A 17,484-nucleotide genomic window follows, 5' to 3' on the forward strand; every position below is an offset into this window, starting at 1 on the left:
TTACCCCAACAAAATCTTCCAAATCCAGAGGGAGTACAGATTTATGGTGCTGGGTCTCTCTGCACCCACAGGCAGGCATGCAAGAGTTGCTGCTGTACATTTCTCCAGGGCTCACTAGCCCTGCTAAACCTGCCACTTCCTCTCAAGGCAGAGGAGGACATTTTCCAGCACTGCTTGGTCCCGCAGCAGCAGAAGGAGCTGGGGAGGATGTGGCAGATGGGGAAAAGTGATGTGGGACAGGAAGCAAGCTGGAGCTGATGGGAAAGCTTGAGATTAAAAGAAGAGGAGAACAAAAAGATGCAAACAGGAAGAAAAAAATGTGTGCAAAGCTGGCTTTCAGTAAGGTAAGAGGGAGCTGAGGTTCTGAGGAGGAGGAAAGTCAGAGAGGAAAGAGATGGGGAAACACAGGAATGTGAACATTATCCCACCCGGCTGGGGGAAACACTTTTCAATTCTGAAATGGTGGAAGCACTCCAGTTGCATTAGATATATCCTTTTAATTCTCCAAAACCTTTCTTACCTTCTGCTCGCAGCTCCTCTGGAAGGTGTAATGTGTTCATCCTCTTGCTGGGGACACTAAAGAGAGAGGTACCTAGGATCAGAATGGTCAAATTTCTCTCCTAACATTTAGTTTTCTCAGGGGTTTAGAGTGCTGCAGCCAGTCCTCCATTAATATTCCCTGAAAATATGGGGGAGTTTTGCCATGAATCTGCGAGGTATTGAGATCTGAAGCTTATGTGTTTCCTTCCTGGATGTACAAACTTGGACTGCTTGGCTCCGTTTCCCCCTCTGCCTCAGCTACTTTGCTGTTCTGTTCTCCCCTGGCTTCATTCCTGCTTGGGGGCCACTGAAGACTGTAAGGTCAAAAGGAGTCCTGGAGTTTTTCCCCATGTGAGGTTAACGTTCACATATTGGTGACAACCTCCCTGTGTGTGCCCAGCCCACGCAGTTTGTATGCTGCGATGACTGTGTCCCAGACAGACTCATCCACACCTCTTTTGTCAGGCTGGCAGAGTCCTCCCTGCCTTCCACCATCATTGAGCTTTAATTAAAACATAAAAGTGGCTCAAACCACCAGCTTTAAATGACTTTCATGAAAAATACAATCAGCCAAAGACCAAAATATCCTGCATGGGCTTTCTTTTGAACAATGTGAAACTAAAAGTCCCTGGAAATTCTCGTATGTGATTTGATTTTCTGTAAATCCCTCAGTTACTGCCAGGTCCCTTCTTTTCTTGTGTGCACTTGGATGATGAGAAGAGGAGGAGATCTAAGTTTACAGTATGCCCAGGAGTGGCAGAGCTGAGCTTTTTCAAAGCTTTGGGGTTTTTTGTCACTTAGTTTTTCAATTTGTTCCATTTAAAAAGGGTGGGATTTCTTATAAAGATAAGAATTATGGTTGGAAGTACTGACTAATATGAGTACTAACTGCTCAGCTCAAGGTCAGGTAGTTTTTAGGTGACATGTAATAAGGAGGCATGGGGAAGGTTGAGGAAAAAACCACTACTTTTGCCCGGGATTTTGAAGGGAAATTATTTTAATTCTTTAAATTGTAAGCTAGTTTTTGCAGTTGTTGGCAACCTGTCTTTCGGTGGATACATTTCTAGCTGGGAAAGCCCTGATTCCTAGTCTGTGAGGGGAACATTAAGTGCCGAGTGCCACTGAGAGGTTTACCTCTCTCCCTATCATTGTCCTCATAAGCTGCTACATGGAATCTTCTGATGAAACCTGACTAATAACATGGGTATAAAAACCCTTGTAGTCATCCCTACTGGTAAAGCATACCTGATAACATTTAAAAAGGTGATCTTATCTTTAGCAGTCTGAAAAATAGCCTAGAATATGAAAGAAAAGATCATCTTTTTCCCTGCCTCTCAATAGATGAAATAAGCTGACTTTCTATTTTGGCCTCTTCTGGCTCCCATGTGTTTGTGGATACCACCAATCAGGCAGACCAAATCTCTCTGCTTCTCCCTGTGTTGGCTTCCAGTCACTGTGGAACAGGCTGTGTGTATTTCACAGTCAGAACTGGGCATCACATGTAGAGTTTGAGGGTTAGTGGTTGCATGGCTGGTGCACAAAAGGGAAAACCACCTGGGTTCATGAAAGCTGTCACTCTTCAGAACTTGATCCTACAAAAACCAGGAAAAAATATGTTCGTTGCTAAAATGGTAGCACAGCTATATCAGCAAAAGAAACAGAACTCGAGTACAAGAGGATGCCATTTTTTCCTAGCAGTTTCAAGGCAAAGCTGTCCTAAAAGATGGTATGGAGAGAAGCCAAATAATGCTGAACTGAGGGACTCATTCTGAACTTCAGAGGAGACAGTCTGAGAGGAGATTCATCTCAGATTGACTGGACCCGAGTCACAGAACAAAGTGACTCGTAACAGAATAGCATAGTATAGTATAGTATAGCATAGCATAGCATAGCATAGCATAGCATAGCATAGAATAGAATAGAATAGAATAGAATAGAATAGAATAGAATAGAATAGAATAGAATAGAATATTTCAGTCACAAAGGATCTACCACAATCATCCAATCCAACCCAACTCCCTGGTCAATTCAGGGCAAGTGAATTAGATGATAGAGTATTTTTAATATATCTTTTTTGTCACACACTTATGTAGCTGTTAGATATTAGCACATTTTCTTCATCATGACACAAAGATTTTGCCTTTATGCTGTCTGATTGACAAAGGAGATAATAATAAAAAGTGAAAGTATACATTTTAAATAATTGAAAATATCGTCACTTTTTCTCTATTTTCACAAGAATGAGCTCTACAGTAAGCACATTTCCATGCGGCTGTTCACTGTTCCAGCATTATTCTGTGACCTTTTTTGAAAGTACACAATCTAGTGCTGATTCAGGACAACATTTCGTGCCATGTCAGCCCATCATTGGCAGGAGAAAGAAAAGAAAGGATCCAACCCAGATGTTTCTCAGAATGTTCTGATAAACTCAAGATTTTAATGGCATTTGCTACAATAGAAAAATAATTAAAAGAGGAGGAGAAAAAGGCGAGTGGGAATGCTGGGCAGTCATGCAGAGGTGATCACTAAATGTCCTTTATGTACCCAATTTGTTCTTGATACTTAAGGACACTGTGGTGCTTGTACATGAACTGGAGCCACTTGTCACTAGAAAGGCTGCCAGGATTAAATCAGTAAGAAATTGTTTATTCAGCCTGTTCAAACAAAAAATGAATTGTTTTGATGAATGAGATTTTTTTAAATGAATTAGCACATGTCATGCCAGTAGTTTTTAAATGTAAAGCACTGAGGCGGGTTCTTTTCCTTTCATTCTGACATAACTGCCCTAAAATAACTGAAGTACCAGGGCTCCAACAGCGGCACATTACATTAGGTATTGCAAAGGACAGTGCAGGTAGACAAACACTACTTAAAAAATCCCAACCAACCAACCAAACAAACAGAAAAAAGGCAGATAAAAAACCCCACCCCCTTCATGCATTGGATATATTCTTTAGTAGCTTTGATAAAATTGTCTTCAGTTTCTACAACAAAAAACATTCAGTGTTTCAGTTAAATGTACTTTCAGTGATGATGAATATTTCTAAGTCCCTCTAGAAGGATTATTACCTTTGGGCAAAACTCTACGGCCTCTTTTGAGAGAGGTCTTAATAATGGTGATAATTTGCATGTACTGAACTAAGCATGAACCTTCCCTACAGATTTCAGAAGAGAACTAACCTTCCCTTTGTGGAAAGCTGTGTGCCTCATCTGAAGTTGAGCTTACCAAAGTGGGGATATGACAACCACACATCCACCTTGCCAAGGGTCAGAAGTATCACCAGTCCTTGCTGGTTGCTTCCATCGTCTGTGAGGGGTAAGTTAAACTACACTTTTTGAGTAACAAAAGTCAAAATCGTACATAGGTTCACCTTGCCTATGTGAGTACAATATTTCAGCTTCAGTTATTATTTTTAAGAATGCGATGACTTATAATTATTACATCGATACATTTCCCCTGTTAGAACTTCCATGTCATTGGCATAAACTAGTTTATGCACTGCTCACAATCAGGAATGTAAAGGTTCGCCTTGGAAGAAATGTATGGCATCAGCCAAGATGAGGTCACGCCCATTGAAACTGTGACTTTGTACCCAATTCTGGCTGGAAGGGGCATGGTGTCTAAGTAATCCCTCGGTTATAATTAGCAAATTAAACTTGCTCCATGCTCAAGGCAGAGAATCTGGCATGGAAAAGCTCCAAAAGCTTTTTCAACCCATTCCAAATTGGCCACTGTGGTAACATAATTAAGACAATAGGGGTGTTATATTTGGAAATGTTGATAAAAATAAGTTATCTTATTTAAGGAGCACCTCCTCCTCTGGTAACTTTTGGACATACCTCTGGCTGAAAGAAGGGAGAATTCACTGATACACTTGGAGAACAAGTAGCCAAAATCTAAATTATGATTCAGAAACCATACCACTAAGTCCATTTTATTTTAAGGTCTTTCTCGACTCCTTGGTCTTAAGAATAAACATGAAAGAAATTATATATATATATATATATATATATATATATATATGTATATAAGAGATATATATAAGAAATATATATATACAAGAAATAACAAATAGAGAAATATATACTGGTTGTCTCTCCTGCTGCGTTGATTCCTTTCTGTTGAAGCTATCATTTGATGAAGCAGAACATTTATAACCTGCTTTGATCAAATGCCATGGCATGCAGGAGTGTTTCCAGAGTACCCAGCTCCCTCATCTGGTTCCCTGAAGTGACATGCCCTTCCATGACTGGTGGTTGTTCCTGGCAAGGCCTTCCTGCATATTACTGCTCAATAGTCTTGGTAATTAAGACAGCAAACTGAAGCTCCACATTTTAGCCATATTCAGAAAATCTCAGGAAACTTTGCATAATCTCCACACCTTGACAGATTTGTTCCCTGTTAGCATTTGGTTTACATTTCTTTGGTTAATCTTTTAAGACAGTAATAATTAATATTTACAGAGCTTTCACATGAGGACTTGGGTTTACCTTACAGTCTTTATGTGTTTACTGCATCTTGTGTCTATAGATAGAGCAGATGGCCCAGTATGGGTGATTTGACTTTACTGGTGGTGGAATGGGTACGGAAAAGGTTTAGAAAATGTAACCAAATTCAGGGTGCAAATCAGTTTCAATGCTGGTACAGGAACAATTCTCCAAACAGCAGCCCCAAAAGTTGAACAGTACCCTTGTGAAGCTGCCCGCATGCCTTCTTAAGGGCAAGAAAGTATTCTGAGATAGGAATGAATAAATGGTAATGCTGAACCCCTGGTGTACTGTTTTCTGGTACCCTGAATCACTCGGAATAAGAGTGTGGTTGGTGAATTGTTCTCAGTGGAGTTGTTCACGGAGAGAGTACTAACAGGAATCAGGGAGGGGATCTGAAGGTTGCTGTGTAAGCAATGTGGTTTTGCCACCTAGATTATTCAGGTTTAGCAGCTCTTATCTGTCGCTACAGCATCCCCATCCCCATCTCTCTGAGTTTCTAACTGCTTGAAATTGAAGCTCATGGATCTAGCAAGATATTAAGGCTGCTCCCTAGCCCCTTGGTGACAATGACTTTCTTCCTTTGCCCGCAGCTGATGCTACTTTTTCTTTGCCAAATTTATGCTCCTTACCCCACTTTTTAAACGGGGAAGTATAATGTGCTCTTATTACAGAGACAGTTGGCCCATCCCTATCAGAACTTCAGAGCCTTTAGTGAAACTTTTCCAAGCCTTATTTCCCTTATGCGTGAAGTGCAAATGTTGGCCCTGCTGAAGTCAAAGCCAGCATGGTGACACACCAGGAAAGGCCATACACTGTGGCAGAGGAGACGCAGGGTACCTACGTAGAGGGCCTCAGTGAAGGAGGTTTTCCTGGCTATCCTTGAGCTCACAGTGATGGGGCAAGCCTAAAAAGCAGCAGTCAGGACAAAGCTACAAGACCCTGCACAAAATTCTGTCCAGTTGTTCTATTTTCCATCATACAACAATTAATATTCTGACCTTGACAGTGTTACACTGATAATGAAGTCTCGATGTCATTCTTGTTTTTAATGACACTGCTCCCTTAAAGCTTTGGTAATGTGCATACATACACACATATCTGTCTCTTACGAGAGTTTCTGCTAAGAACTTCCATCTGCTAAAACATGTTAGAGCCACCACCAACTGTACCAATGAATCGAAATGTACAATGGGGTTTCTACAGAGTTTGGAGCCCTCCTTCATAAGTGATGTGAAGAAGTAGCTGACAGCATTAGGGGCAGGGTAGGTGTAATTAAAAAAAAATCTTTTTGAGTGTCAAGGGAAGGTTGAAGAAACATATAAGTCTAGAGAAAGATGAGTAACTATAGGAAATTTTAAGGACAAAAGGAAATAATCAAGCAAAGCTGAGAAGCAGATGGGATGGAGGAAAGAGGAAGAAGAGGATTATAATACTCACTCTAATTTAGTTTTTCTTCCCAAGAGGAGCACATCTTGTATTCTCTGTGAGCTGAACTTCAGGAGTGTCACCTAAAAATGTAACCCCTTCTCCCACCCCTTCCTTGTGTCAGAGAATCTGCCATTTAAACAGCCAAACTAAAATCTTTCCTCTAACAGTTCTGTTTCTGTTTGACCTAAAAAGTCTATATTATTCTAAGGGTAATCCCTGGAGGAGTATTTAAAACAGCAGCAGCTTGGGGCAGTCTCCAAGAAGATAGAAGGAACCTCAGCATTCCCAGTAAGCAGATTCCTTGCCTCCTCACTGTTTTCCATTGTGGCCTTTTCTGGATTTCATGCTGTAAAAACTTGCTTTTATAACACTTCCTTACCTGTATAACAAATATCAGCTTACCTTTGCATAAACCAGTCTCATATAGACTGACTTATCTTCCACTTAGGTTTGTTTTACTTTGACTCTAGGATTTGAGGTCTTCTGAAAGACCTTGCTAGGATGGTTTAAAGATGACTGGTAACATGCAGGGCTGATGAGGTATTGAGCACCAACTCTGCTTACACAGCTTTGTCAAAGTGGGGTGACCAAGTAAAGTGAACTGCCTTTTACCAGGGATGAACCCCAGTTCAAGGTGACAGGGTTCAGCTCCTGTGAGCATTGCCTTATTTCTTCCCATCTGTCCAATCAGAGACAGAATACCTAATGGTACCTAAAATAATAATTCCTGAGTAGCCAAACTCCATGTAGACAGAGGCATCCCTACTAACAGAAAAGGTTGGGGTGGAACAGAGAGGATGCCCACTTCTCTGCTCCTCTTCTTCTTCATCAGTGTGTGCTGAAGCCAGTGAGATTCCTCCAGCTTTGAACCAGTATATCTAAGAACCAAATCTGGTTCTGCACTTGGCAGAAGCACAGATACAGAAACATGATGCTCAGCCAGATCTGCAAATAAAGATCTGCTAGATTAAAGGGCAGATATACAGTAGATGTTTTGCTTTCCTGGTAGCCTGGAGAGAACCACCCAGACTTCTAACTTGTGTACGTATACTTTCAAAAGGGCAAAAATGTTGCTTTCATAAATTAATTTCACACACTTTGCAGAGATAAAAATAATCACTGTGACATTTTGTTTGTCTTCCTTTTTTCCTGTATGCAAGCAGCCAACTCTCAATTACTTACAGCCCTAAATTCGTTCCGCTCAATTGTGAAAAGCCCCCGCAATATTCAACAGGAGGAGAAGAATTCTGATCTGTGGAAAGTCATCATGTTTGCAGAGAAAGCAAATTTCCTCCTCTCCCGATATGCTGTATATATCAGCCAAAACAAGACTCTTATACCGAGTGCCAACTGGTATGAATTCCAACCATTTTATGTATTATATATTAATGTTATAAAAATATGCACCCCGATTTTTTATAACAAGAGAATTTGTTGTGGCAATATCTGACACCACTTCTGAACTGACGTAGATGTGACAGCCTAATAAAAACTTGCCTGCCAGCATGATAGCATTGGTTGTGGATACTGAATTGCCTCAACAATTCATGGGGTTCTGTACTGGCTTTTCTTCAGTAACAGCCATATCAGACTTGCTGAGCTTTTCTCTAGCTACTTACTACACTCTAAAATCAAGAAGGTCTAAAGAAGATTAAAGCTTGATTTTGTTTCTTCTTATATATTACAAGTAACAGAATCTGTGCATACACTAGTTTGTTGATTTTTTTTTTCTTTTTTTTTTCTGATGGCTGGGGTGTGACTGCTCTGGATGCTTCAGCTGATTCAGAGAAGACCCTTTCTTTTCTCTATGAAATCTCATTGACATTTTCCTCCATGCGGGCAGACATCTTTTGTGGTTTCAGCATGTGATGGAGGAAAGCATTACATAAACTCAATGAGGGTTTTGGAGATCCTGTGTGTGCATCTGTGGAATATATACAGACTGCAATGAAAATCTGGGATCAGTGCACAGGTTTTTGTCAGGTTTGCTGAATAGAGATCCAGGGTACAGCAGTGGATGTGATTACCTGCAGAATCTGGGAAGAAAGCTCCTGTTCTGTGAAAGCAGGCAGGGACAACAGAAGAGCACAAGTGTTGTCCAACACCAAGTGTCTCTTTGGTGCCATCCTTGCCTCCTGGTGTCTAAGTATGTAAGAACATAGCAGAAACTTTGCCTGATAAGTTATCTGAATACATGATTATGTATTTTTGCATGCTAATTCAGTGGATCCTGCCTTACGGTGGTGCAAATCAAGACTGCTGCCTAGACAGTGGATGTAAGTTTTTGTACTGCACCGCAAGCAACTGATGCACCACAGGCATGACCAGAAGAATGAGACACTTGCATGATGAGTGCAGCCTTGTCCTTCCAGTCTCACAAATTGTATCTCCAAGAATGGCACACATAGTGGGTGGCTATGACAGATGTAAATTAGATGGTCTATTTACATAATTACCAAAAAGTATCACAAAGCTGAACCCTACTGTCTCTGCTGATAGTGAAAGATGGTAGGAATAGCTCAGCTGGACAGGGAAAGTTTGCAGGGTCTCAGACTGCAGGGGAAAATTTTTCCTTGGGCCCACTGGAAGGGTCACAGTGCCTTTTAAATTTCCCGGTCAGCAGTAACAGGAAGCCCTGAGTGCAGCAAGGCATCCCCGGGGCCAGGGCGATGCGGGCGGCCAGCTGCTGGCAGGGATTAGGAGGATCTGCCCCTGCCAGGTGCGGGTGTCGTGCTCCTTAACCAAACATTTTTATGTGCTGATCGCCTCCCACGTAGGAGACAGCTGTTCCTTCTCCTTCTTATCCAAATGCTTGCTTCCCTTTAACCTCTGGTTTCTTAAGCTGCCAGCTTCTGGGTCATGGTGCTGTGAAATAGATAGCTGTCGCCTTGATTGGTCAATCTCATTGACTTCAAAGGTTAACCCTGCAAAAACTGGTGTAAAACACATTTTTGTTAGCAAGCTTCTTCTTTTTCTGGTTTTGCCCTTTCCTCTTCCTTTCTGTTTCCTCCTTCCTTTTACCCCCTCTCCCCGCCCCTTTTCCTCTCTCTACCTGAAAACAGGGGTGATTTCCAGCTGTTTTCTCTCAGAGCAGAGCTGTTTTCTCTCTTCCCCCTAGACTCTCCTGTTAGATTTGAGATCACCTCAGTGCCCCCTTTTTTTTTAACCTCTGCCTTCCAGAAAATCTACCATTTAATGCTGGTTACAAAATCATCACATCTACAGGAAATGAGTGGTACCATTTTCTAATACTGACAGAGTGTGGAACTCATTTCCCCTTCAGCAGTATTCTTTCAGTTTGGCAGTTAGTATTGTTAATAATAACTGTGAAACACACGTTGCAGAAATATTTGACCCTGAATCAGGACCCCACTTTTAAGCTTGAATTGCTTAAAAGTGCATGAACACTTGAAAACATAAGCTAGAAGCAACTCTGCAGCAGGATGGCTTCAAAAATGCTTCAAGGAGATCATTCTAATAATTTACAGACTGACTGAACAACAGCTGCTTTTAAAGAAGCTTTACAGATGAAACAACAAAGAATAGAGAAACCCACTGGAAGGCAGTGAAGCCTGATGTGTAGTGCTTCAGCGCTGAGGTTTTGTGGCTGAAGAGCTGAATCAAACATAATTCAGCAATACCAGTGCCAGAAATCTCAATAAATTGTGCTTCATCCAAAATCCTGGTGTGCTGGGTATCAGAAAGTGAAGAAAACAATATCCCAGTGAGACAAAACAAGCCTCATCAGTTTTTATCATGGTCTACTTTGCCATTTATAACAGCAAGATCATTTTCTCATTGGGGAAGGTTCTTCTTCAGGGGCTGGGGAAGAGAGGCTATGTAAGCCCTGCCCAGGCTCATCAGCTGAGATGAAGTATAGAGCTGTGCCTGGTATCTGAAAAGAGTGAGAGAGTGCTGTAGATGGCTTCTCAAGTTTGTTTTCTTTGGCTACAAGTGAAAAAGGCCACCTAGAATGAAAGTGGAGGCTGGCCACATAGGCTTAAGATGACAAAGATGATCCAAAGCTGAGACAAAAATTATTTTTCCCAAAGTGATTACATAGCTAAACCTCTGAAGAGCCTGGACATGTAGTTCCTCTGGGTACATTAATAGATCCAATGCTAAAATTTCATATTTGGCTGGGAGTCCAGTCTAGTCCGGAAAAGATACTGTATGCTTCTTGAGTGTGCAAAGCCCAGTAAATCCCAAAGACAGAACCTGCAGAGGCATTTGTCCTCTCTCAGCCACAAACGCATCAGAAAACCTGCAGTAGCCAAGAAAAAGCAGACAATGTAGTGAGATGACTCTCACCCAGCCCTATATATCATTGCTTATTTTATCTTCCAAGGCAAATGTGCAGGTATTGGGACCTAGTCCAGGAAAGCACTTAGGGCTGTATTCTGATAGAATGCAGAAGAACAGTACTTTGCTCAGCAAACAGCACTAGTGAAGACTTTGAGGCAAATTATGGCATTAAATTGGCGCAGTGTAAAGGCACCAGCATTTGTGTAGTGCTAACTCCAGTGCTGCAACTCCCTGCTGTAGGTTATTCACTTTGAAGGTGCTCTGCTAATAGACCTAACCAGGCCAAGGAAAGAGGAGGCAGACCTGGCTCTGATTCCCCCTTGAAGAAAACAGTCTGCAAGGGACCTCCAGAATTTGGGAATTTTCTGCAAAAGCGCACTTGCCCTGTGGGTCAAGAGGGAGCTTTGGGGCACAGGCTATTAATTCCCAACTATTTAGTTCCATAAACTCTTCATAGAGGAATCTGTACCTCTGGATGAAAGTTCAAATAATCTGCATTAATTTTGGACCAAGAAAAGACCTTCCTCTTTCCAGGATCCCAAGAAGATCCCCAGTATGCAGGTGAAACACCCAGATGAGTCTTCATTACCTGAGCAGCAGCTAATGTTGAAAATGTCCTGATTCAGAGCCCAAGGAGAGACTTCCATTGACCTAACTGAGGTCTGGATCAGATCATCATGCAAGAACATGGTCCAGATTTGAATTTAAGATCTACATAAAATACTGCAGAAAAAACCCCAAACCTTGGACAATTTCCTGATATAGCAAAGAAGTTATACTGCTATATGAAAGAGTGCACATCATTTCAGTGAGGAGAAATCAGGTTAAAAGATCATTTAGAAAGTTGGATTAGCTCCATCAACATAGGAATTGATAGAAGGTAAGGTATGGAATTGCAGCAAAAGCTATTCATATTCATAAATGATCAGTCAGTGACTGTTAACAGTGACTGCAGTGGCTCCCAGACTCTGGGCCCTTTATGGGTGGTAAGTGAACTAAATACTCCATTTTATTCTGGGAGTTGGGCTTAGTATAGAAAAGATCTGGGGAAGAGATAGAAGTAGTAAGATGACAATGAAGGCACAGGGCTATTTCAATGGTTTAATAAAAGCTGTGAGTGGGTTTTTTTCATAAATTGGAAAGCCTGTCTCCCTGGCTGTTGAGGCAAGCAGGGTCAACTACTTGGCCAGGGCACACCATGGCTCCTTGGGCTGATATGCCCAGATTTCTGCTTTGCAGTGGTGCAGCAAGACAACAGCATGAGTGGATATTGGTGTCCTGTCCAAGTGAGTTGGGATACCCAGCCAGACCCAGAAATCTGGAAGTTTCCCTAGTTGTCTCCACAGGGAGACAAAACTCTTGCTCTAGGTTACACAAGGGGTCTGTAGTAAAGCAGACTTCTTGACCCTAAACCGGTACCCAGAGAACCAGCTTTTCATGGTACTGGCAGATCATGCCAGGCACAGAGGGCAGCATCTGGATTGGCTGAAGGAAGCAACCATCAAGGGTAATGCTGAGCAGACAAAGGGCCATTTACTAACTCAATTTCCAACCTGTAAATGCTGTCGCAACAGCATGTGCTTTAATCATATTAGAAAAATTGCACTTCTGCTTCCAAAATCAATTTCATGGAGATGTTGCCTCCATAATATACAGGGCTAGATCCTCAATAAGGTAATCAGCAGAGTTGTGTTGACTTTGGAGAAGATGTAATGATTCATATTTGCTGGGGAGCTGATCCTCAATCACAGAATGTTGAGACAAGAGAAAACGTTGAGCTGTGATGACTGAGCAGTATCTTGACCATGATTAACAGGCTTATTTTCTGGGGAGCTGGGTGAAATATGGTCTTTGTGCAGAGAGGTGGCATCTGTCATAGACAGTAATTAAATCCCATGTGACCTTTATTTTGAAGGTTTAAATGGAATAAAAATGGTGCATAGAAGTTAATTTTATGAGTAAGATTTGGTATCTTTAGAACATGATGGGCTCAAATCATAAATGTGTAAAGACTAAATAAAAATGAAACACCTATTGCAAAAGATCTTTCTGTATTATAAAGGTACACCTACTGCACATACAGAGCAGAGGGGAAAAAAAAAGACAGCCATCATTATCTTTTTTCCATTAACAAATGGCTTCATTTTGCTGTAGGTCTTGCTAGGAGCAGGAAGCTCATCCCAAGGTGAATAGAAATTTTCTTCAGGGTGCATCTGCTGGTTTAGAGAGCGGGGAATAGCTGCTGCCCCCCCGCTCCCCAGTTGCCACCCCAGCTGGGATATCACAGCCTGGCCGTAGTTCTCCAGGGACAGAAGTGAGCCAGCATGTGCAGCAACTGTTTGAAGGGGGATTAAAGCACATCGTAAAAGTTTGCAGTCAGAAGCCAGAGAGGAATGTTTTCATGAGACATCCGTAGGTTATGAAGCACTGGGTGTGCAGGCAGCTATTAAATAAAAGGCAGAGAGCAAAGCACTCACAAAGCACAGGAAACCAAGTTTATTTCTTCTTGATAAGCCCAGCATGCAGTGAGACAGCAGCCCAGGTGAAATCCTCACCTCCCTTCCCTCATGTCAAACATCCAGGTTGGTTCCTGCTGTAGGTCCACCATTCCTGGGTGACAGACAGTGGTGGCTGACAGCTTTGAAGGGATGGCTGTGTGACCAGCTGTGGGGTTGCTCCTGGTCCCCACTGGGAGCTGGTGGTAGTGCTGGCTGCATGGCCATATCCAGGAAACCAGGAGAGCTACGGCTATTGCTTGAACTTGGCTTGAAGGAAACAAGCCTGGTTTAAACTGCTAGGGTCAGCTCACCAGCTTGGCAACTTAAAGAAAATTTACTGCAGCTGTGCAATATATTTATGTAATATAAAAGACCTACTCCTGATTTTATGAACATTTATAGGCTGGGTTTTGTAGCAGTCTGCTTAGACCAATAGCTGTCTGTTCTTGAAATAAGGGGACAGGAAATTTGGGTCTTGATTTCAATATCACTGTTCCTTGTGGTATAGCTGGGAGTACAGCTGAGCAGCACAGCTTTAACCTCCTCTGCTCCAAACTATTCCTTTTTTCGTTTCATGAGGGTTTAGATTGTAGTCATCACTTGATATAAAGTGTGTCTGACTAACTAGTGGTTTTGTACTGTACAGCACAAGGTAGGGAAGCACATGACTAAACAGAGGACAAAGAATTGCTCAAAATGGCTGAGTACTCAAAACCTCTCCAGCCGTGACAGTACGTACTCATTTGAGGTTTTTCAAGCTGCTAAATATTTTTCAATTCAGTATTTTTGTTGGTTTGTCCTGGGTCTTGTCCTTTTTTTTTTTAAATCCTCTTTCCTGTAAATTCTCCTTACTAAAAATACCGACCAACAGTCTCTTTGTGCAGTGAAATCAGGTTGGTGAAAACTGGTTTTGTGCAAGCAGCATGATAAAAGGTGCATTCAGAAATATATCCAACAAGTAAGCTCTGCAGGGTGTAAGTCTTCTGAAAAGGGAAGCTGAATCCTCCAAGCCCTTCCACTGCAGGCTTGTGCTGCTATTGAAGACAGCCGTGAATAAGGTTTTGCAGGATCAGGCCCCAGAGTTCAGCAAAATTTACTTCCTGCCTGCTCTCTATAGCATTTAACAGCTGAAATAAAAGAAGGAATTAATTTCTCTTTTAAATTCTTGGCAAGCAACTTCATCTTGCTGCTTATCTTTTCATGGGAATCAAAGGATACTGCCTTGTTACAGCTACTAGCAGAGCAGAGGCTCGAGGGAGAGCAAGGTATTTGCTTTCTCAGATGAAAATCAGACTCTAACCGGTGGTATTTCAATAATGTTTTACAAAGCTGCATTGCTAAAGAATAGGCAATATTGTGGCTTCTCTATTTTTTTTTATTCTTGCCCTAAGTATGGTTCATTTTTCAGCCAAAGAATTAACTATTTCCATGGTGCTCACCCAGTGCCCTGCTCTTCCCAGTGGCTTCTGTCAAACTCATTGTGAAGCATTGCACTTTTGGAAAATACAGCCCACCAATTTCGTGGTAAACAAGCCTTGGCTTTAAGACAAAGCTTGTTTTAATCTCCATGATCAGGCTACAGATCTGACCATGTTTTTTAACAAACCTCTTATGAAGAAATCCTATTCATGATTATTATCTATATGAGAATAAAAATGTCTAATTACCTTATATTAAATCTGTATTTATCAATTGTGGTTTTCTCTGGGAAATTATAATTTGCAGAAATGCTCCACATTCCAGGCTGTAACAGTTGGAGGTGGATGTCCTTAAGGATGGAAAAAAAGTTCTTTTTTAAATGGCACATTTACTAATTATAAAATGCTCTTATCTCTCTGCAGCCAAAGCCAAAATGAACATGTGCCTTGCACTAAGAAATCCCAGGATTGTCACAACTTGTGCCAGCTGTTGAGGTTATGACACCTGTGCCAGCATCGCCAGCTCTGCCCACTGTCATCTGTTCCAACTGTTCCATCTGCACTGTTTGTACCAATTCTCCCATTTCTGCATCTGTACCTTCTGCAGAAACGAGTCCAACAATGCCAGCTGTGTCATTGGTGCCAAATATGCCAGATGTTCTATTTGTCCACCCTGGGCCAAATCAATGTAGTTTTGTGCTCATTAGTTTTAGCTGGTAGATTCTATTTCACAATTTTTTGAGATGCACTTAGATCGAATCAATTCTAAATCACCACTACAACTGCTTTACATCTATCTTGCCATAAACAGAACTTTGTTTGTCATCCAGTGTTTGGTCAAAATTATTTTAACCTTATTAAGTTGCATGTGATGGTTTGAATTCTGTCTTAATGGCACGATTATTTTTTTCTTGTAGGGGATGTAGCTGCAGAGAGATGAATAGAAAAAGATAAGGGTCATGGTGTCCAGGCTGTAAATAATTCCCATGGTTACAGTAAAAATTGTCCACACATTGATGTACTGACTGAGAAATCCCTGGTCCTGATCCCTTATTCCACCACTGCAGATGAGGAGAAGACCATCCAATGCCAGTTTATTTGCACTGAGTACCCTAAGCCGTGAGAGACAGAGGAAAATGAAGCCCTGGGTTTGTACTGACCATGGGCAGGTCTGACAAGGGCTGTGCTAAAGGTCTGTTCTCCCCATGGCCGTCCTGTTCAGGAGAGAGGGAGCCACTGTGCCGCCAGCGCCCCTGCTACAACTATCCTGTGGCTGCGCCCAGTCTCAATAGCTTCTCTATTGGAAATTGTCACCTGTATTGATTTGGGTGACAAGTGTTCTGCCTTGTCTGTGCTTCACTAATGACGTAATATTGGAAAGCCAAATTTGTGAGTCGCTACGTTTTCTGATTCATCATTTTCTCACAGGACCATCCCAGTTTGCGTCCTTGGCCGCATCCCGAAAGATCACACTGTATCCATTGGAGGTGGTGGGGCTTTAAGGTGTGTCCTATCCTCTGGAGTTTAGCTCTCTGGGTCAGTAAAGAAAGTACCTCAGAACAGAGTTAATTCCTGCATAAGAGAAGAAGCCCAGGTTTTGCATCCCTGTCTAACTGCTCAAAATAGCTTTCCCAATAAAATGTATGTAGGACATAGCTGCTGTGCCGTGCTGGCCCAGGGTCTGCAGCTGCCCGGCCGCTTCCTCGGCACAAGTGACAATCCCAGACTCGAGCCCTGCGGGTTTCAGCTCTGACCCCGTGGCTCCATCAGGAGCTCTCAGCTCCAGCCCGCAAGGAGCTGCTCCCGAGGGAGCAGGCGCTGTCATCACCTACAGCCCTGCGTGGGTGCGAGCGTGCTCGACAGCTTGGGAGCCACACGCGGCATCCCAGCGGCCCGGCCCCGCGGTGCTGGAGGTGTCGCCTGTGGTCCCATCCGTGTCCCCCCCCCCCCCATCCCCGCTGCCGTGGCAGAATTACTCATCCCCGCCGCAGACAGCAGCGTGGCACCGGAGAGACGCAGCTCTGCCATGTGGGGAGCCAGAAAACAGGTTTGCATAAACTCAGTCTGCCACTCCGAGGTACTGAGATGCGCAGAGCTGACAGCTCCTCGTCAAAGGAAGGTACAGATCAAAAAATAGCAAGCGAGTTAATTTAGGAAAAAGGACCGAGGGAGAGCAGAAAGAGGCATTTAATGGAGAGGAAGGCCGTAGGTGCAGAAGGACGCTGGAAGTCCAGCAGTGCCGTGGGGATGCTCATGGTCGGGACCTCTCTTTCTGGTAGGGGGAACCCGTGAGGGAGAGGATTCCAGTGAGGCTGCAGACCACTTTGATCCTGTCCTGCAGCTGTCACAACATATTTAAACTTCAAAAATCCTTGACCTTGAGGAGTTTGCTGTTTGCAAAGGCTCCAAAGTGCAGCCCCATTTGATATGTTTGTCCCTTTCTCCCACAGGATTGAGAAATAGGGAGAAAACTGAGAGACAAAAAAAAAAAAAAAAAAAAAAAGAAATTATTTTTGTGTCTGGCTTGTGTAAGTGAATTGGCAGTCAATGAGAGGGACAGATTTCTAATTAAGAAATAGCTCCTGTAGTTTCTCAGGCAAAACTCTGGCTGAAATCTGTGATTCATTACTCTAAAAATTCCTTGGATTTCCAAATTATGCAGCTGGAGGACACCCCATGCCCCAGCCTGTGAGCTCTGCCACTGTGGTCAGCAGCCACCTGCCAGGCATTGTCTTTACTCCTATGGCAAATGCCTTAAGCTGGGAACTATTTATTTCTGTGGTGTTTGCAGCAGTAGGTCCCTG

At 42.6% G+C, this 17,484-nt stretch overlaps 1 long non-coding RNA gene across 1 annotated transcript; it reads left to right on the plus strand.

Moving 5' to 3' along the window:
* Nucleotides 1-266: 266 nt before the first annotated feature.
* Nucleotides 267-15,259, plus strand: LOC119699962. Its single transcript, XR_005256610.1, has 3 exons — nt 267-344; nt 3,702-3,856; nt 15,104-15,259. It is a non-coding gene; the product is annotated as an uncharacterized LOC119699962 (long non-coding RNA).
* Nucleotides 15,260-17,484: the final 2,225 nt, after the last annotated feature.

Source organism: Motacilla alba, chromosome 3 (assembly GCF_015832195.1).
Source record: "Motacilla alba alba isolate MOTALB_02 chromosome 3, Motacilla_alba_V1.0_pri, whole genome shotgun sequence".
In the NCBI taxonomy this organism is placed as follows: Eukaryota; Metazoa; Chordata; class Aves; order Passeriformes; family Motacillidae; genus Motacilla; species Motacilla alba.